Genomic DNA, 21647 nt, shown 5'->3' with positions numbered 1-21647 from the left:
GCAAGAGAAGGACACCACCTTACTAGGACCACCTAGTAAGGTGGTGAGGATCTGGGAGGAGTTGGGCGAGGCAGAGACAAACAGGGGTCTTGGATTGTTGTCTCGAGGGTCTCTGATCCTCCATAGGTTGCTGTTCTGATCCCCACTCTCACCCTCCCCGCATCCCTTCCCTCCACATCCCCTCTCATTCCCTGTCTTGTTCTCTATATCACCCCCTGTGGCCACAGGGTGTAGCTTTGGCAGTTAAATAGGTGCATCCTGGGATACCAAGCAGGACACATGAGGTGGGCAGTTGATGGGGGGAGGTCAAAGGTTGAGAGGCTTTGGATGTGACCCTGTTAACCGCCTTGGCCTTACCCCTCTTGGGCTTGGAGGACATATTGGGGAGGGTGAAGCCAACCTCCAGCACTGTGTCACCCACCCTGGTCTGGAATGAAGCCCTTAGGCCCAGGCAGTGCCTGTATGCTGCCCTCCTCTGCCTCAGCCTCACCCAGCACTTTATCTGGCTGTACAGTGCCTTCAGAATGTGTTCACACCGCTTGACTTTCCCCCAAAAAAATTGTGTTACAGCCTGAATTTAAAATGGCTAAAACTTAGATTTTTTTGGTCACTGGCCTAAACACAATACCCCATAATTCCAAAGTGGAATTAGATAAAATGAGAAAACTATAGAAGCTGAAATGTCTTCAGTGAATAAGTACTCAACCCCTTTGTTATGACAAGCCTAAATAAGTTCAGAGGTATAAATGTGCTTAACAAGTCAAATAATAAGCTGCATGGACTCACTCTGTGTGCAATAACAGTGTTTAACTTCATCTCTGTACCCCACACATACAATTATCTGTAAGGTCCCTCAGTCGAGCAGTGAATTTAAACCACAGATTCAACCACAAAGACCAGGGAGGTTTTGAAATGTCTCACAAGAAGGACACCTATTGGTAGATGGGTAAAAAAAAAAGCTGACATTGAATATCCACACATGCTAGAGGGAACTCCTCAGGGATTCCTGATCCTTGGGATCCCTGCAGGCCAGGTTCAAGACACTACTGGTGATGAAGAGCTTGAAGATGAGGAGCTGGCTGTGCTCAGTTGCAGCAATCGCGGGACACTTAGCAGCATCGGAGTGAGCCGTTTGGGTTCAACATTCGCGGTAAGGATGGACCCTCACTGGCCCCTCTCCAGTAGCCAGCAGGCCAGGTTCAGGTGGCCAAGAGACGCAGCGATGTAAAGCGCCACTCGGAGTTGAAACTTCTTAGTAATAATACAAGGAGCCAAGGGGAACAGGATTGTATGATAGTGCTGCGTGTAGATGTGTATACTGACCTCATCACAGGTCTCTCCTTAGGAAGGTGACGTTGGATGGTCAGCTTGTGTCCCAGGAAGCAGCCTCGAAGGAACTCCGCCCCCCATCCCAGGTGTCCAACCGTAGAGTAGCACCTAGGAGACAGGAACATACAGTATGATAGGCTAATCACAGGATAATCAATATATACAGTATGCAGATTGTCCCACTGGTTGCCATGAACCAAGAATCTGTACTATATGTACTAAATAATCCTCCATCAACAGAACATCTTAATTATTATGTGGATTATAATGAATCTAAAAGGGAAAATAAAGTCTGAAATTTCAGAAATGTTTGAGTATTTTGTCTGTCTATTTCACTGGCATGAACTCCAATGCAACGTATTTTGTAATAACTATTTTGCAATTTCAAAATACAAAATCCTTTTCTATACCATTTTTAAACACGGCTCACAATTTTGTGGCCCCTAACCCCAAATGTACTGCATTGGTGTCAGAAGTGTGATGGCACTATGTTGATATTAAAGCGTCTGTTAAATGACCAAAAAGTTATGTGAAAAAATGAACACATTGGGTATTATGCTAATGATCTCCATCCTCAAACAAGGCCACATTTGACTATAATACAAATGATTTAGACAATAAGCATTTGTGCCATTTTTGATTGAAATTGGTTCAGTGGGTACTGAGGGAACATAGGGCTGAGGGAACATACAGTTGAAGTCGAAAGTTTACATACACTTAGGTTGGAGTCATTAAAACTCGTTTTTCAACCACTCCACAAATTTCTTGTAAACAAACTATAGTTTTGGCAAGTCAGTTAGGACATCTACTTTGTGCATGACACAAGTAATTTTTCCATCAATTGTTTACAGACCAATTATTTCACTTATAATTCACTGTATCACAATTCCAGTGGGTCAGAAGTTTGCATACACTAAGTTGACTGTGCCTTTAAACAGCATGGAAAATTCCAGAAAATTATGTCATGGCTTTTGAAGCTTCTGATAGGCTAATTGACATCATTTGAGCCAATTGGAGGTGTACCTGTGTGTGTATTTCAAGGCCTACCTTCAAACTCAGTGCCTCTTTGACCTCAATCCTATAGAAAATTTGTGGGCAGAACTGAAAAAGCATGTGCGAGCAAGGAGGCCTACAAACCTGACTCAGTTACAGCAGCTCTGTCAGGAGGAATGGGCCAAAATTCACCCAACTTATTGTGGGAAGCTTGTGGAAGGCTACCCAAGTCGTTTGATCCAAGTTAAACAATTTAAAGGCAATGCTACCAAATACTAATTGAGTGTATGTATCTTCTGACCCACTGGGAATGTGATGAAAGAAATAAAAGATGAAATAAATTTTCTCTACTATTATTCTGACATTTCACATTCTTCAAATAAAGTGGTGATCCAAACTGACCTTAGACAGGGAATTGTTATTAAATGTCAGGAATTGTGAAAAACTGAGTTTAAATGTATTTGGATAAGGTGCATGTAAACTTCCAACCTCAAATGTAGGTCTTCTGGAATATAGGGCCCAGGGAACATAGGTTGAGGGATTATAGCGCCCAGGGAACATAGGGCTGAGGAAAATCCTCTCCTTCCATTCTATAGGTAACTGCCAAAATAAAGAAAACACTTGAGTGAATGAGGGATACGAAGTATATTGAAAGCATGCAGTGCTTCCACACAGGAAGTTCCAGACACTTGAAGAATCTATGCCGAGGCAGTTTGTGGTGGTCCAATGCCCTATTAAGACACTTTATGTTGGTATTTTCTTTATTTTGTCAGTTACCTGTAGCAGCAGGCTACACAAAGAATGGAACAGTTGGATAGGTGAAAAAGGAATATAACGTTAACGGATAAAGTCTGGAATAACTCAATTTCATGTGTACAACATCTAAAGAACTGCATCACTATACTGAGAGCTTTGCCGTTTCAAAAATACGCATTTGGTTGTAGGATTACAGGTTTGGATCTGGCAAGAATAAACTGATCCTTGATCTGTGCCTATGGGCAATTTCTACCTAGTGCCCCTATTACCAAAGAAGAGATAATGTTTGCAATTGAGAATCTGCAAAATGGTACGGCCCCAAGGATGTCGTTGGATATGTCATTTTAGGCAAATTGTTTTTTAAAAGGGTCAGATCCTTGACGCTAGAAACAAATCAGAGGTCCGTGCAATATGAGCTTGTGATCTCCGCCATCTTGTGGCTCAAATTCATATCACTGTTGTGCTGTATTGAGCTTTACTCTATCAAATTGAACCGGGTGCTAACTACTCTGGGTGCCAAGATTAAATTGTAAAAAAAAAAAACTGAAAACAAATGAATATGTATTTCAAGGAGCCAATAGGGTATACGGCCTCTTTTACAACTACTGTTCAGCGAACACCAGACTGAGGTAAAAGCAGTTACATGGGGAAAGGTCTTATGACTATATGGGTGTTGGGTACAAGGACAATGCTGCATTGGGCCACATTCCAGCTCTATCCCTGGGCAACCATACCCTACTATAGACTTCTACTCTAGTCAACCAGCAAGTGAGAGAGACAGACAGGTCTGGCATTGACTCTTTCAATGATGGGATGTGAACGTAAGGAGTAAAGCACAGAGCACGGAGTCCAAGATAGAGGCATAATAATGAAAGAGGGGTGTTAAAAGTGTAATTCGCTACATGCTAACTATAGTTTTGTTACAATTTACAGTTTGAACTAAAAATATAAACAAAAGCCCATGATGGTTAAATTTGCACTTTGTTATGTAACCACTCATCTGTTTGAAAACCTTTCACAGATCTTGTGTAACAGAGTAAGTTCTGTTCCTGAACTGACCTGGTATCGAACCCGGGACCCTCTGCAAAACAATACTTCATACTCACAAAGCAGTGTTCTTACTAAGCAATTGCTCTACCATAACCATGGTCTTGGTTGAGCAAGGGCAACGTTACTTCAAGTCTCAAGGTTGACTTTGACAGCAAGTGAAGCAGATAGTATGGTAAGGTCACTGTTTAAAGCAATAACCAGTACACTATTTGTAGTTGTATTTATTAAGGATCCCTATTAGCTGTTGCCAAGACAGCAGCTACTCTTCCTGGGGTCCAGCAACATTAAGACAGTTATGTGCAATTTTAAATATTACATGACATTACATTTCATAACACTTTTCACAACACATTACATGTGTTCCCTCAGGCCACTACTCTACTACCACATATTGACAATACAAAATCCATGTGTACGTGTGTGTAGAGTGCGTGTCTTATCATGTGTATGTGTGGGCATGCAAGAACCCTTTTCACAGAGGGTTCAACCTGGAACCCTAATGGCTTTGTCAAAGGGTTCTTCCATGGGCAAGCTGAAGAACTCTTTGGAACCCTTTTTTCTAAGAGTGTACAATTCATGTGACTTAACAAATTTAAATCAATTATGGGGTGAATGATTGATCAAATACACCTTTCTCATTCATTAGTGGCCATTTACAAGGATTTATATGTATATCTGTCTGTTGTAATGTGGCTAGAGTTATATGCCTGGCTGGTACCTTTAGTAGGCAGCGGATGGCACTGCCAGGGGTGATGCCCATGTCGGTCAGGGCCCAGCTGTCCTGAAGGATGGCATCCGTTCCAGGAAGTGCCTCGCCTGCTTGTCATCTGACAGTTGTACATGGAAGTAATCCTGCCAGAGAAGGATGGAGTGTCCCGTACAATCAGAGAAAGAGGGCTCAATACTGATGGAATAGTAATGGAGGGTGTCCCACACATACAGAGCCATTATGGAGGGTGTTCCACTCAGACACAGGTCAATGGATGGTGTGCCATACAGAGAGAGCCATAATTGGAAAAGATTACACTGGTGTACAATAGTAAAATAGACAACTAAATCTACATAAACATCATTGATCATCATCATTTCAATCCCCATCACATAACCATGCCTCCTACTGTAAGCACTACTCACATAGGGCCCGATTCCGACTTAGGAAACTACGCATTTCTTACGTACGCCTTTCATACGTACTTCTCAGTAGTTGGTATTCAGACTTACCTTATGAAGGTGTGTAACGGCCTTTGCAGACGTGATTCCCTTGTGTGAGCTGAATAAATGTAATTCAACCTTTGACACCTTTCCACTTTCTGGCCAACAGATTTTGTTGTGGAGTTTTCATTCAATAGGGTTTTCAGTACATTTATCTTAAGCCATCCCTCTAAATACGGTGTACCTCTAATTAGAATTTTGTTGACAGACTAGAAGACATCGAAAGAACGGGTTCAGAAAATAGAGATCAATGAAAAAAAGACATCTAAATATATGCATATTCTTCTCAGTTTCAACACCAACTGGTAGATTTAAAAATACTCTGATCTTGTAGATTATTTAGGCAAATTATAGGGTTAGCAAAGTATTAAACAGGGTTGGAGAGCCTTTACGCACAAAATATTTGATGAATAAAAAATAGTGATTTGAGTGATTCTGAAAATTGCCGCATTCAGTTTGTTAACCCATTGTATTTTTGGAAATGAGTTTATATAGAATTATGATAGGGAGAATATTGTACAATAGTAGGCTATACACTCAAAAGGCCACTCTAAAATGTGCAGTTTTGTCACACAACACAACACCACACATCTCAAGTTCTGCGGGAGTGTGCAATTGGAATGCTGACTGCAGGAATGTCCACCAGAGCTGTTGACCAAAAAATGTTGTGTTCATTTCTCTACCATAAGACGCCTCAAACGTTGTTTTAGAGAATTTGGCAGTACGTCCAACTGGCCTCACAACCGCAGACTACGTGTAACCACTCCAGCTCAGGACCTCCACATCTGGCTTCTTTACCTGCGGGATTGTCTGAGACCAGTCACCCAGAAAGCTAATTAAACTGTGGGTTTGCACAACCAAATCATTTCTGTCAGAAACGGCCTGAGTGATGCTCATCTGCCTGCTCGTTGTCCTCACCTACAGATCGGTGTGCACATGCTCACCTTGGATGGCCAATGGTACGCTGGAAAAGTGGGCTCTTCACGGAAGAATCCCGGGATTTAACTCTACCAGGCAGATGGCGACATGTGGGCAACATGTGGGAAAGTGGTTTGTCAACGTTGTGAACAGAGTGCCCCATGGTGGCAGTGGGGTTATGATATGGGCAGGCATAAGCTATGGAATTTGAACAATTTGATGGCAATTTGACTGCACAGAGGTACCGTGACGAGGTCCTGAGGCCCCTTGTCATATCATTCACCCGTCGCCGTCATCTCATGTTTCAGCATGGTAATGCACGGCCCCATGACGCAAGGATCTGTACACAATTCCTGGAAGCTGAAAATGTCCCTGTCCTTCCATAGCATGCATACTCACCAGACATGTCACCAATTGAGTATGTTTGGGATGCTCTGGATTGAGATTTTCAACAGTGTGTTCCAGTTCCCGCCAATATCTAACAACTTCTCACAGCCATTGAAGAGGAGTGGGACAACATTTCACAGGCCACAATCAACAGCCTGATCAATTCTATGCGAAGGAGATGCTGGATGAGGAAAATGGTGGTCACACCAGATATTGACTGATTTTCTAATCGACCACGCCTGTACCTTTTTTTCTGTATGTGGACATGATTGCAGTATATTGTAGTAATTACTGTAGTGTTTTTGAAGACATTACTGTAGCATTTAGTTACTATAGTGTTTTTGTTTTATTATCTTTGACATAGAAGTGGGGGCTTTCTCCTTAAGGAAACCTACTGGTCAAATACTAAAAGAGCAAATTTTCCATAACCTGTAGGTAGGTAGGTAGGACTGGAGTCTGAACGGATATTTCAGCGCTTCTGCACTTTTCAATAACCTTTATGGAACATCATGAAGAACAAGGAACACACCAGGCAGGTCCGAGATACTGTTGTGAAGAAGTTTAAAGCCGGATTTGGATACAAAAAGATTTCCCAAGCTTTAAACATCCCAAGGAGCACTGTGCAAGCGATAATATTGAAATGGAAGGAGTATCAGACCACTGCAAATCTACCAAGACCTGGCCGTCCCTCTAAACTTTCAGCTCATACAAGGAGAAGACTGATCAGAGATGCAGCCAAGAGGCCCATGATCACTCTGGATGAACTGCAGAGATCTACAGCTGAGGTGGGAGACTCTGTCCATAGGACAACAATCAGTCGTATATTGCACAAATCTGGCCTTTATGGAAGAGTGGCAAGAAGAAAGCCATTTCTTAAAGATATCCATAAAAAGTGTTGTTTAAAGTTTGCCACAAGCCACCTGGGAGACACACCAAACATGTGGAAGAAGGTGCTCTGGTCAGATGAAACCAAAATTGAACTTTTTGGCAACAATGCAAAACGTTATGTTTGGCGTAAAAGCAACACAGCTGAACACACCATCCCCACTGTCAAACATGGTGGTGGCAGCATCATGGTTTGGGCCTGCTTTTCTTCAGCAGGGACAGGGAAGATGGTTAAAATTGATGGGAAGATGGATGGAGCCAAATACAGGACCATTCTGGAAGAAAACCTGATGGAGTCTGCAAAAGACCTGAGACTGGGACGGAGATTTGTCTTCCAACAAGACAATGATCCAAAACATAAAGCAAAATCTACAATGGAATGGTTCAAAAATAAACATATCCAGGTGTTAGAATGGCCAAGTTAAAGTCCAGACCTGAATCCAATCGAGAATCTGTGGAAAGAACTGAAAACAGCTGTTCACAAATGCTCTCCATCCAACCTCACTGAGCTCGAGCTGTTTTGCAAGGAGGAATGGGAAAAAATGTCAGTCTCTCGATGTGCAAAACTGATAGAGACATACCCCAAGCGACTTACAGCTGTAATCGCAGCAAAAGGTGGCGCTACAATGTATTAACTTAAGGGTGCTGAATAATTTTGCATGCCCAATTTTTCAGTTTTTGATTTTGAGTTTGAAATATCCAATAAATGTCATTCCACTTCATGATTGTGTCCCACTTGTTGTTGATTCTTCACAAAAAAATACATTTATGTTTGAAGCCTGAAATGTGGCAAAAGGTCGCAAAGTTCAAGGGGGCCGAATACTTTCGCAAGGCACTGTACATCCAGATACGGTTAGAAAACAATGCATTTGGTGGACTCGGTAAGAGTCTATTGTCCTGTTGATAGCCCATCGAGGTTGGATAGGATGATAGAATGATAGAATTGTTCAACAAGCGTTTTGTACTCATGAATTCATATTTCATTAATCTTGGCTTAACAAGTCCGTATAATTCACCCTGTTACTGTCACGTCCTGACCTTAGTTCCTTTTTTATGTCTCTATTTTAACGAATCATCCAGCGATCATACACTGTTTACCAGGGGGCAGGTCTACCGACATTAAGGCTAATCTGAAGATGGTGCTGGCTAAAGCTAAAACTGGCGAGTGTAGAGAGAATAGAGATATTGTTATCCACGTCGGCACCAACGATGTTAGGATGAAACAGTCAGAGATCACCAAGCGCAAATAGCTTCAGTGTGTAAATCAGCTAGAAAGATGTGTCGGCATCGAGTAATTGTCTCTGGCCCCCTCCCAGTTAGGGGGAGTGATGAGCTCTACAGCAGAGTCTCACAACTCAATCGCTGGTTGAAAACTGTTTTCTGCCCCTCCCAAAAGATAGAATTTGTACATAATTGGCCCTCTTTCTGGGACTCACCCACAAACAGGACCAAGCCTGACCTGCTGAGGAGTGACGGACTCCATCCTAGCTGGAGGGGTACTCTCATCTTATCTACCAACATAGACAGGGCTCTAACTCCTCTAGCTCCACAATGAAATAGGGTGCAGGCCAGGCAGCAGGCTGTTAGCCAGCCTGCCAGCATAGTGGGGTCTGCCACTAGCACAGTCAGTGTAGTCAGCTCAGCTATCCCCATTGAGACCGTGTCTGTGCCTCGACCTAGGTTGGGCAAAACTAAACATGGCGGTGTTCGCCTTAGCAATCTCACTAGGATAAAGACCACCTCCATTCCTGTCATTATTGAAAGAGATCATGATACCTCACATCTCAAAATAGGGCTACTTAATGTTAGATCCCTTACTTCAAAGGCAATTATAGTCAATGAACTAATCACTGATCACAATCTTGATGTGATTGGCCTGACTGAAACATGGCTTAAGCCTGATGAATTTACTGTGTTAAATGAGGCCTCACCTCCTGGCTACACTAGTGCATCCCGCAAAGGCGGAGGTGTTGCTAACATTTACGATAGCAAATTTCAATTTACAAAAAAAATAAAATGACGTTTTCGACTTTTGAGCTTCTAGTCATGAAATCTATGCAGCCTACTCAATCACTTTTTATAGCTACTGTTTACAGACCTCCTGGGCCATATACAGCGTTCCTCATTGAGTTCCCTGAATTCCCATCGGACCTTGCAGTCATAGCAGATAATATTTGGATCTTTGGTGACTTTAATGTTCACATGGAGAAGTCCACAGACCCACTCCAAAAGGCTTTCGGAGCCATCATCGACTCAGTGGGTTTTGTCCAACATGTCTCTGGACCCACTCACTGTCACAGTCATACTCTGGACCTAGTTTTGTCCCATGGAATAAATGTTGTGGATCTTAATGTTTTTCCTCATAATCCTGGACTATCGGACCACCATTTTATTACGTTTGCAATTGCAACAAATAATCTGCTCAGACCCCAACCAAGGAACATCAAAAGTCGTGCTATAAATTCACAGACAACACAAAGATTCCTTGATGTCCTTCCAGATTCCCTCTGTCTACCCAAGGACGCCAGAGGACAAAAATCAGTTAACCACCTAACTGAGGAACTCAATTTAACCTTGCGCAATACCCTAGATGCAGTTGCACCCCTAAAAACTAAAAACATTTCTCATAAGAAACTAGCTCCCTGGTACACAGAAAATACCCGAGCTCTGAAGCAAGCTTCCAGAAAATTGGAACGGAAATGACGCAACACCAAACTGGAAGTCTTCCGACTAGCTTGGAAAGACAGTACTGTGCAGTACCGAAGAGCCCTTACTGCTGCTAGATCATCCTATTTTTCCAACTTAATTGAGGAAAATAAGAACAATCCAAAATTCCTTTTTGATATTGTCGCTATGCTAACTAAAAAGCAGCATTCTCCAAGAGAGGATGGCTTTCACTTCAGCAGTGATAAATTCATGAACTTCTTTGAGGAAAAGATCATGATTATTAGAAAGCAAATTACGGACTCCTCTTTAAATCTGCGTATTCCTTCAAAGCTCAGTTGTCCTGAGTCTGCACAACTCTGCCAGCACCTAGGATCAAGAGAGACGCTCAAGTGTTTTAGTACTATATCTCTTCACACAATGATGAAAATAATCATGGCCTCTAAACCTTCAAGCTGCATACTGGACCCTACTCCAACTAAACTACTGAAAGAGCTGCTTCCTGTGCTTGGCCCTCCTATGTTGAACATAATAAACGGCTCTCTATCCACCGGATGTGTACCAAACTCACTAAAAGTGGCAGTAATAAAGCCTCTCTTGAAAAAGCCAAACCTTGACCCAGAAAATATTTTAAAAAACTAATCGGCCTATATCGAATCTTCCATTCCTCTCAAAAATTTTAGAAAAGGCTGTTGCGCAGCAACTCACTGCCTTCCTGAAGACAAACAATGTATACAAAATGCTTCAGTCTGGTTTTAGACCCCATCATAGCACTGAGACTGCACTTGTTAGGGTGGTAAATGACCTTTTAATGGCATCAGACCGAGGCTCTGCATCTGTCCTCGTGCTCCTAGACGTTAGTGCTGCTTTTGATACCATCGATCACCACATTCTTTTGGAGAGATTGGAAACCCAAATTGGTCTAAATCAAATCAAATGTATTTATATAGCCCTTCGTACGTCAGCTGATATCTCAAAGTGCTGTACAGAAACCCAGCCTAAAACCCCAAACAGCAAGCAATGCAGGTGTAGTAGCACGGTGGCTAGGAAAAACTCCCTAGAAAGGCCAAAACCTAGGAAGAAACCTAGAGAGAAACCAGGCTATGTGGGGTGGCCAGTCCTCTTCTGGCTGTGCCGGGTGGAGATTATAACAGAACATGGCCAAGATGTTCAAATGTTCATAAATGACCAGCATGGTCGAATAATAATAAGACAGAACAGTTGAAACTGGAGCAGCAGCACGGCCAGGTGGACTGGGGGCTTTGAGATATCAGCTGATGTACGAATTTGCTTTGATTTTAGTTTGGTCAGTGTGTGAGTTGGGGTGGGCATTCTACGTTTTGTGTTCTATGTTTTCTATTTCTATGTGTTTGGCCTGGTATGGTTCCCAATCAGAGGCAGCTGGCAATCGTTGTCTATGATTGAGAACCATACTTAGGCAGCCTGTTTTCCCACTATGGGTGTGGGTAGTTATTTTCTGTTTAGTGTTTTTGTTGCACCTTGCAAAACTGTTTGTTTGTCGGTTTGTTGTTTTGTTCAGTATTCATTCTTTATTAAATTATTACGAATACGTACCACGCTGCACTTTGGTCCTCTTCTCCTTCTCCCGACGACAATCGTTACAGTTACAATACATTCACTCCATTACAATAAGCTGCCATGTCTTTTAACATTTAACGCTTTACACCATCATTTGATAATTTCCTCATTATTCAGTTGAGGTATTAATCTTTAATTGATGTCGGAGATGCACGGTGCCAAACGCTGCATAAATGTTTTACATGTGACTATGACTATCAACGTGTAACTGTTTTAATCATTGCGGACTGTCGCCTACATTTGACATAGCAAAGATTGTTCAGAAGTCAGTGATATAGGGAAACTGGTTGACAATTACATTGGTAGATGTTTTTATGATTTTTTATTGCTTTTCACAGATGGATTCAAGGACCCAGATAGTGAACGCACAGGAGCGGGTGTTTACAATTCTGAATTTGGTATACAAATATGTAGAAGACTAACAGATGAACTGTCAACATACTCAATTGAACTGTTGCCGATAGTAGTTGCCCTCCAGTGGGTGGAGGATGTACAACCTATTAGAATTATAGTGTGCTCAGATTCTCTGTCTGTATTGAAAAGTTTATCATCAGGTAAATCTAATAGGAATGATCTACTATTGGAGGTATTAATGTTATTATGGAGAATTGAGACGGAGAAGTAGTGAGATTCTGCTGGGTCCCAGCACATTTGGGTGTTGAAGGGAATGAAATTGTAGACCAGTTAGCCAAAAGAGCTTTGAAACTAAATAATATTGATATTAATGTTCCACTGGGTAAAGGTGAGGCCAAATGTAAAGTTAGAGCCATTTGGATATGTGCAACCAGAGGAAAAGAAACTGCAACTGAAAAAAAACCTCTACACCTCCTTTACGCCACACACAGAGACTCTACCCCACCCTCCATTTGGTAAATCTGACCATACTTATATACTCCTGATTCCTTCTTACAAGCAAACACTAAAGCAGGAAGTACCAGTGACTTGCTCAATACGGAAGTGGTCAGATGACACAGATGCTATGCTACAGGACTGTTTTGCTAGCACAGACTGTAATATGTTCCGGGATTCATCCAATGGTATTGTGGAGTATACCACCTCAGTCACCGGCTTCATCATCAAATGTCGTCCCCACAGTGACCATACGTACATATCCCAACCAGAAGCCATGGATTAAGTCAACATCCGCAACGAGCTAAAAGCTGCTGCTTTCAATGAGCGGGACACTAATCCGGACACTTATAAGAAATCCCGCTATGCCCTCAGACGAACCATCAAACAGGCAAAGCGTCAATACAGGACTAAGATTGAATCCTACTACACCGGCTCTGACGCTTGTCAGATGTGTCAGGGCTTGCAAACTTTTATGGACTACAAAGGGAAACCCAGCCACGAGCTGCCCAGTGATGTGAGCCTACCAGACGAGCTAAATGCCTTATGTGCTCGTGTCGAGGCAAGCAACACTGAAGCATGCATGAGAGCACCAGCTGTTCCGGACAACTGTGTGGTCACACTCTCTGAAGCCGTTGTGAGCAAGACCTTTAAACAAGTCAACATTCACAAAGCTGCGGGGCCAGACGGATTACCAGGACGTGTACTCAAATGATGCACGGACCAACTGGCAAGTGTCTTAACTGACATTTTTTTTTTTTTCCCTTTTTCTCCACAATTTCGTGGTGTCCAATTGCTGTAGTAGCTACTATCTTGTCTCATCGCTACAACTCCCTGAAGCCTGAAAGGCTGGTCATGGCTCACATCAACACCATCATGCCGGAAACTCTAGAACCACTCCAATTTGCATACCGCCCCAACAGATCCACAGATGACGCAATCTTAATCGCACTCCACACTGCCCTTTTCCCACCTGGACAAAAGGAATACCTATGTGAGAAAACTGTTCATTGACTACAGCTCAGCGTTCAACACCATGTTGCCCACAAAACTCATCACTAAGCTAAGGACCCTGGGACTAAACACCTCCCTCTGCAACTGGACCCTAGACTTCCTGACGGGCAGCCTCCAGGTGGTAAGGGTATGCAACAACACATCTGCCAAGCTGATCCTCAACACTGGGGGCCCTCAGGGGTGTGTGCTTAGTCCCATCCTGTACTCCCTGTTCACCCACAACTGCATGGCCAAGCATGACTGATCACCGACAACGATGAGACAGACTATGGGGAGGAGGTCAGAGACCTGGCAGTGTGGTTCCAGGACAACAACCTCTCCTTCAATGTGAGCAAGAGAAAAGGGCTGATCGTGGACAATAGGAAAAGGAGGGATGTCCTTGTCCCATCCCACTCTAGCGACTCCTGTGGCGGGCTGGGCGCATTCACAGTGACTTTGGTCGCCAGTTGTACGGTGTTTGCTCTGACACATTGGTGCGTCTGGCTTCCGGGTTAAGGGAGCAGTGTGTAAAGAAGCAGTGCGGCTTGGCAGGGCCGTGTTTCGACCTTTGTCTCTCCAGAGTCCATACGGAAGTTGCAGCGATGGGACAAGACTGTAAACTACCAATTGGATATCACGACATTGGGAAGAAACAGGGGTAAAAAGTACAACAACAACAACAACAAAAATTCTACAGCTGCACCACCGAGAGCATCTTGACCACTTGCATTACTGCCTGGTATGGCAACTGCTCGGTATCTGACCATAAGGCGCTACAGAGGGTAGTGCGTACGGCCCAGTACATCATTGCGGCCAAGCTTCCTGCCATCCAGGACCTACAGTTGAAGTCGAAGGTTTACATACACCTTAGCCAACTACATTTAAACTCAGTTTTCACAATTCCTGACATTTAAACCTAGTAAAAATGCGCTGTCTTAGGTCAGTTACCACTGTATTTTAAGAATGTAAAATGTCAGAATAATAGTCGAGAATTATTTATTTCAGCTTTTATTTCTTTCATCACATTTACAGTGGGACAGAAGTTTACATACACTCAATTAGTATTTGATAGCATTACCCTTAAATTGTTTAACTTGGGTCAAACATTTCAGGGAGCCTTCCACAAGCTTCCCACAATAAATTGGGTGAATTTTGGCCTGTTCCTCCTGACAGAGCTGGTGTAACTGCGTCAGGTTGGTAAGGCCTCCTTGCTTGCACACGCTTTTTCAGTTCTGCCCACAAATGTTCTATAGGATTGAGGTCAGGGCTTTGTGATGGTCACTCCAATACCTTGACTTTGTTGTCCTTAAACCATTTTGCCATAACTTTGGAAGTACGCTTGGGGTCATTGTCCATTTGGAAGACCCATTTGCGACCAAGCTTGAACTTCCTGACTGATGTCTTGAGATGTTGCTTCAATATATCCACATCATTTTACTGCCTCATGATGCCATCTATTTCGTGAAGTGCACCAGCCCCTCCTGCAGCAAAGTTAAACTGTGATTTACCACACACTCCAGCACAGCTGGTGACGATATGCACCTTTAACTTTTGTTTGCGGACCACCATTATATCATAGAAGAAGAACAAGAAGAGGAAGCTAGCTAGGGATTATTGTTGACATTCTGTCGTACTGACATGTCTAACTAACGGAATTAAATTATTGGAAATTATTGCGATTCTATTGATAGATAGTAAATAATTGTAATATCCATATTAGTAGCATCTTTTTTTTTTTAAACAGATGATTCGGTCTGATTTAAAGGTAAGGATCCACTATCTAGCTAACTGTTATAGCATTTGTAGCTAGCGTTGGTTGCTAGCTAACGTTAGCAACGCAAACAATGCTTGTGGCTAGACTCGAGGCATGTCATAATGTAACGTTAGCCAGTAAAGATTTCCGACCCGTACGCTTGTTTATAGCTGCATTGGGGTCGGGTAGATTTCCTGTTTAGATTAAGACACCACGGAGTCGGCGCGAGATATGACTCGGAAAACGTCATTTGAGAAATAGCCTTCTCATCCCTGGATTACAATTTGCAAATTGGGATAGTGGGACAATTCTGTGTACAACACGATTTCTCATCCCTGGATTGAGGTACGTTTTGTGAGCCACATCTCACGCCATCTCTGCAGTTTTTTAAACTAAGGAAGTATGTTAAGCAAGTGTAGGGTCAGAATATATTCTGGCTTCAAATGTAACAGTTGCCTAATTGTATTTTAGCGTGCTAATAATGGCAGTTTGCTTCATTGGGTATGTTTAGAAGGCTTGCAATAGTTTGCGAAACAGGGTTGGACCAGATTTTCCACTTTGCCACAGTGTTTATGTTAGCAAGATAGAGGATTTGTGACTAGCATAACATTAGCTCGTAAATTCTCACTTGCCAAATGAAGATCACCAAAAACAAATTATAGTTTGGCTAACTAAATAGGTTGTCATCCAAGAAGGCCATGTGCAGTGTTGGGGTTAAAGCGTTACAGTAATAATATAACTTAGTTATTGTTCCAGTTTGAGTAATAACACGGATTTAAAAAAATTATACTTTTATCATTCCCTTCCTATTACAGTTATTGTGATATTTGTGATTAATATTCCCTCTCTGTTGGAGCAATATTTTATCCCCTTGCCCCAGATTCTAATTGTTTTCGTCCTCACCAAGTTCCTGATTACTCAGGCACGCACTACTAGTGAGGGAGATGAAAAATGGCAGAAGCATCGAAAACATTGACTTTAACAGCATGGAAGTACTCCCATTACTTCGATTTGGTAGGACAAAGTGACAAGAATATTACTGTAAACTGTGCCCAGGTGAGAAACTACTTGAAACACAACTTCCAATCTCTTGAAGCACCTGTAAAGGCAACACGCCAACACATAATTTATAGCGAAAGACGCCTGAGACCTGACCACTGTTGCTGAAGATGATTGTAGGCCTACCTCATCCAAACAGTTAAGGCTTGATTTTAATCTTTCAGTAGGACAGGCTGTAACCCTTGGAGAGCTGAACAAGCTTGTAACTGGGTATGTAGTAGAGGAAATGCTGCCCTTATCCATGTTATTTTAAGCTACTTGTGCTGGTGTATAGGCCTACATAATTTTGACATTGTTTAAATTGAGTGAGGATATGCAATGTTTTGGAGTGTAACGCAAAAGTTATAACGAGTAGTGTATCAAATTACTTTTCCCAGGGAGTAATATGCAAAGGTATTATAAACTGGGTGGTTCGAGGACAGAATGCTGATTGGCTGACAGCTGTGGTATATCAGACCGTATACCACAGGTATGACAAAACATTTATTTTTACTGTTCTGTTTACATTGGTAACCAGTTGATAATAGCAATAAGGCACCTCGGGGGTTTTGTGATATATTGCCAATGGCTGTGTCCAGGCACGTAAATATGTTTGTTTTTTTGTTCAGATCTAAGTTGATTAAAACACAAGAACTACAGTTATATTATGCGTCTAGCCAAAAAAATAAACCTGATGAATAGCAATGATCAGTTTTTTAAAATAACTTTAGGGGAGATTAATATAAATCTAATTTTACATAAGAAATTACAGTTTATACATTTTAACATTTTGGAAATGAATTGAAATAGATTATTTAAGAGGTCGGCTTATTTGTAACACCCATGGGATAAAAGGAAAGACAAAGTACGAAAGGCAGGGCCTGAAGTTATTTATAAGACTTCATACTAAGTCTTTTCTCAATACTCTTTTGATGAAGATTTTAAACATGCATCTTGGTCTGATGTGTATAAGGAGCAGAATCCAGATGCATGGAGCATTTGTAAAATTATTCTTGCCAATTGTTGACAAACAGTCTCTCAACAGGTGCATAACTGTGAGAACTGTTAGAGAGCCCCCTGGATCGATGATGAATTGAAAAATTGTATGGTTCAAAGAAATTATGCTAAAAATGTGGCAAACAGGTCAGGCTGCTCAGCTGATTGGTTGAAATACTGTCAATTGAGAAATGTTGTGAAAATACTTTGGAGCATCTTAAATTATATTATGGGCAGAAAACCCAATTAATCTCCATCGTTCATTAAAGTTAATGGGTCATTTATAACAAAACCTTTTGATATAGCTAAAATCTCAATGATTATTTCACAGGTAAAGTAGACAAACTGAGAAGTGAAATGACATTGAACTGTGAACCATCATATTTGCGTATTGAAGATCTAATAATGAAAGAGGGATTGTGTTGAATTTGTCCAAGTTTGTGTGGAACAGGTGGAAAAACTATTGTTATCCATCAGTAATATACAGTAAGCTACCAGGTATAGACAACCTAGATGGGAAACTATTGAGAATGGTAGCAGGCTATTACCACCCCTATTTTCCATGCATTTAACTAACATCTAAAGGAGTGTGTGTGTTCACAGGCGTGGAAGGAAGCTGAAATAATTTCACAATCTAAAAATAGTAAAGCATCCTTTTCTGTCTCTAACAGCCAACCAACCAGTTTTCTGCCTGTTCTTAGTAAATTGATGGAGAAAGTTGTGTTTAAAAAAAAATGCAGTGCTATTTTTCGAAGAAGTTAACTGCTGACTTTCATCATGCATATAGGGAAGGGCTCTCAACTTGTATTGCACTGACTCAGATGACTGATGATTGGCTAAATAAATGGTTAATAAGATGATACCAGTTGCTCAGGAGGGAAAGGGGAAGTCAGATGTGTGGAAGACATTTGATGTTGTTATGGAAACTACTGGGGATCAAGAAAAAGGAGGGTATAGGAGCAAGTGCTGCATGCTTATTGTGTGCCGAACAGGTGTTGTTAGTTTACACAATAATTTTTTGGGGACCATTTGGAACAGTGCAAACGACACTAAATAAATTATAAGTGTACCAGAGAGTCTGTTCTATTGAAAATAAAATAAAAACATATATATAAATCCATTACAGCAAAGACTTTAAAAAAAGTTCCATGCATTTGTGAATTGCCGTTTTATTTATTGTTTAGGCTAATTTTCAAAAGCTCTCTTTGTAATTTCAATTTAAAGCAAAAATGCTGGATTGCATTTCAAAGCAATAATTACTTGTATGCTGTGTGATGACATGAACGAATGATTGACTGATTGATTGATTGATACAGTAGTCTATATATTGAAATCTAGACCTAAGTAAGTTACGGTATTAAGACTAAACAGGACACACTCTTAGGCCTACAGCTCGATGGTGGTTATACAAGGCTACGACTATAATAGTTATATAGTTGCCATGGCGCCCTAGTTGCAGCCTAAGCACAGAGCTCCTGTAAATGTGTAGATATTTTAAATGTTTTTAATTGTTTTTTTAATCAGCTATTTTGTTTTTGATAACATTGAGATTTTATTGCATTTAGCTGGCGTTTGAGCGTATTTTAACTGACAGGTTAACACTTAGGCTTGGCTAGCTAGCTTTTGTTTAAAAAATGCATCTGGACAGTACAATCTTTTTTGTTTCACTTGGCTGCCAATTCCTGATCCTTTGAGAACATCATTTTAGGAGTCGCTCATGCTGCCAAACATACCCACGTAAAACTGACTATCCTACCGATCCAACACTCTACTCAGCAAATTGGATGTAGTCTATCACAGTGCCATCTGTTTTGTAACCAAAGCCCCATATACTACCCACCACTGCGACCTGTATGCTCTCGTTGGCTGGCCCCCGCTTCATATTCGTCGCCCAACCCACTGGCTCCAGGTCATCTATAAATCTTTGCTTGGTAAAGCCCCGCCTTATCTCAGCTCACTGGTCACCATAGCAGCACCCACCCGACACATGTGCTCCAGCAGGTATGTCTCACTAGTCACCCCCAAAGCCAATTCCTCCTTTGGCCGGCTTACCTACCAGTTCTCTGCTGCCAATGACTGGTACGAACTGCAAAAATCACTGAAGCTGGAGACTCATATCTCACTCACTAAATTTAAGCACCAGCTGTCAGAGCAGCTCACAGATTACTGCACCTGTACATAGCCCATCTGTAAATAGCCGATCCAACTACCTCATTCCCCATACTATTATTTATTTGATTTATATTCCTTTGCACCCCAGTATCTCTACTTGCACACTCATCTTCTGCACATCTATCACGCCAATGTTTAATTACTATATTGTCATTATTTTGCCACTATGGCCTATTTATTTTACATTCGGTACCCATTAAATCCAATCCAGACTTTTCAAATATTTTATAATAAAAAGTGTAGCTCCCTCCAGTAACCACAAGCACAACTGTTCCATGATTTTAACTGGCAGTTTTATTCTGTAGTTTTAGTCAGAAATGTCACCTTCCGTGAGAACTATAAAGTAAATGACAATACAGTTAAGCACACTCTTACAACTTTCTTGTCTTATGAGTAACTTATTAGCTTGATGTAACTCTGAAGTGCTTACATACATAAAAACAGTTTAGCCAGAGGTATAACAGTATCAGATTAAACGCATGAATAAAGAAAATACCTCATTGGCTGCTTATTACAGAAGGGAGGAAATCAAAAACACCACACTTCTTATTCCTGGCATGAATTCACGCTTCATCCTTAATTATTATAATGTTACCATCCTAACATAGACGCTTCAACCTTTACGAACTACACTCGAAGACACAAAAAACCTAGCTAATACAGTGTGGGATTGCCGTCATTCCAAAAGTGTGTTGCTACGATAATAATCCTCGTTACAACAGTTCATAGCCACGTAGTTCCGCTTGTCTTACCATTCCCCCCGCATAGTGAACACGTAAACAATTCAAACAAAAAACAACAGACTGACAGGTTAATTGTCAGTTACAAAAAGTAAAGTCGTACAACTTCACATGAGATACATTTTCCATTTTAGCTTCACTTTTCCTATAAAAATATGGCAGTATATGTTAGAAATGTCTAATCCTTCCAATTGTTACATGACTGTTCAGAATCTGCAGAATATAACGATCCAATAGGCTGAATTAAGGTGTCGTTAAATTATTTGCTCCATCACACAAACGCATAAAAGTACACACACCAACAGAATAAAGAATGTTTATTCAAATGGTCATTAATTGATAGAAAAGCTAAAACCAACTACATACTCTGGCAGTGTGCAGTATTAATGACCAGTAAGCTCAGACAATATCCATAATGACTATAAAAAGTACGAACACTTCAAGACCCTATGGTCAGATGTCTTTTCCTAAAGGCGGCATGGTAAGTAATGGAATTGAAGTTTCTGGGTGTGTAGGAATAATAAATAGTGTTGCTGTGGACACTGGATAATCTGGCTAACACACACACACATATTTAACATAGCTGTGATACTGCACTTATGTTACTCAGTTCAGGTAGCATTCAATGTCCTGCGTTTGTGTTAACCATGGCAGCCAGTATTGCAAATAAAGACATTCGTAGAACCATAATCAACCTCTTTCTGTGGATCCTTTCCCCTTAATGTAATTTTCATGTCAGCCAGGCCAATCTTTTAATATAAATACATTTTATTTGACGCTTTAGTTGAGCAAAATAAGTAGTGTTGCTCGGTTGACAAGGCAATTGAAAGAGTGCCTGAGTCGTGCAGAAAAATATCAATGCTTTATCCTCAAGAGAGAACAAGTTGTTGTTTCCCTGCTACCTACAGTATGGCTGCTACTCAGAAATGCTATAGCCTAACAGTAAATTAATATATGACATAAACTGCAATTATAAACCTGTCTCCAGTATAACGTTACATACACAGACAGACCCACTGTGGATCTTTGTAAAATAAATCTGTATGAAAAGGCATCCCAGGTCTGTTTTGTCAACGGGCACAACTTTGACCCTTTTCAGGAAACTAGGCGTATGTTACGGGTCACTACTTCACAGGAGAGCCATTTGAACGTAAACTTATTTTTATTTATCAAAATTGTTTTTTGGGCAGAAATGCCTTCTGTAAATACGAATACAATTGTTAAATTATGAGCCTAGTTAGTTTAGCCACAGAAAAAGGGAGCAACCTTCCCACTAGCCATGATTGGCTGAGATAATGAGTGGGATGCCAAGA

At 41.3% G+C, this 21647-nt stretch overlaps 1 protein-coding gene and 1 non-coding gene across 3 annotated transcripts in view; one reads left to right on the top strand and one right to left on the bottom strand.

Annotated features, from left to right (window-relative positions):
* Nucleotides 1–7013: 7013 nt before the first annotated feature.
* LOC139410308 (U7 small nuclear RNA) lies at nucleotides 7014–7068 on the bottom strand. The gene has a single exon (XR_011634471.1). It is a non-coding gene; the product is annotated as a U7 small nuclear RNA (small nuclear RNA).
* Nucleotides 7069–15188: 8120 nt separating this feature from the next.
* The window catches only part of LOC139408966 (E3 ubiquitin-protein ligase RNF13-like), an 88937-nt gene continuing 82478 nt past the window's right edge, over nucleotides 15189–21647 (top strand). Inside the window, exon 1 of one of the 2 annotated variants that reach the window (XM_071153498.1) lies at nucleotides 15189–15400. The gene's annotated coding sequence lies outside the window, so the exon portion shown is untranslated. Of the gene's footprint in view, nucleotides 15401–15561; nucleotides 15734–21647 lie in introns of those variants that run through there. The other variant, XM_071153499.1, reaches the window with a different exon arrangement.

This window comes from Oncorhynchus clarkii, chromosome 5, assembly GCF_045791955.1.
Source record: "Oncorhynchus clarkii lewisi isolate Uvic-CL-2024 chromosome 5, UVic_Ocla_1.0, whole genome shotgun sequence".
NCBI classification, from domain to species: Eukaryota; Metazoa; Chordata; class Actinopteri; order Salmoniformes; family Salmonidae; genus Oncorhynchus; species Oncorhynchus clarkii.
Note: the sequence above shows the minus strand (reverse complement) of the source record. Positions and strands in the feature narration are given on the sequence as shown.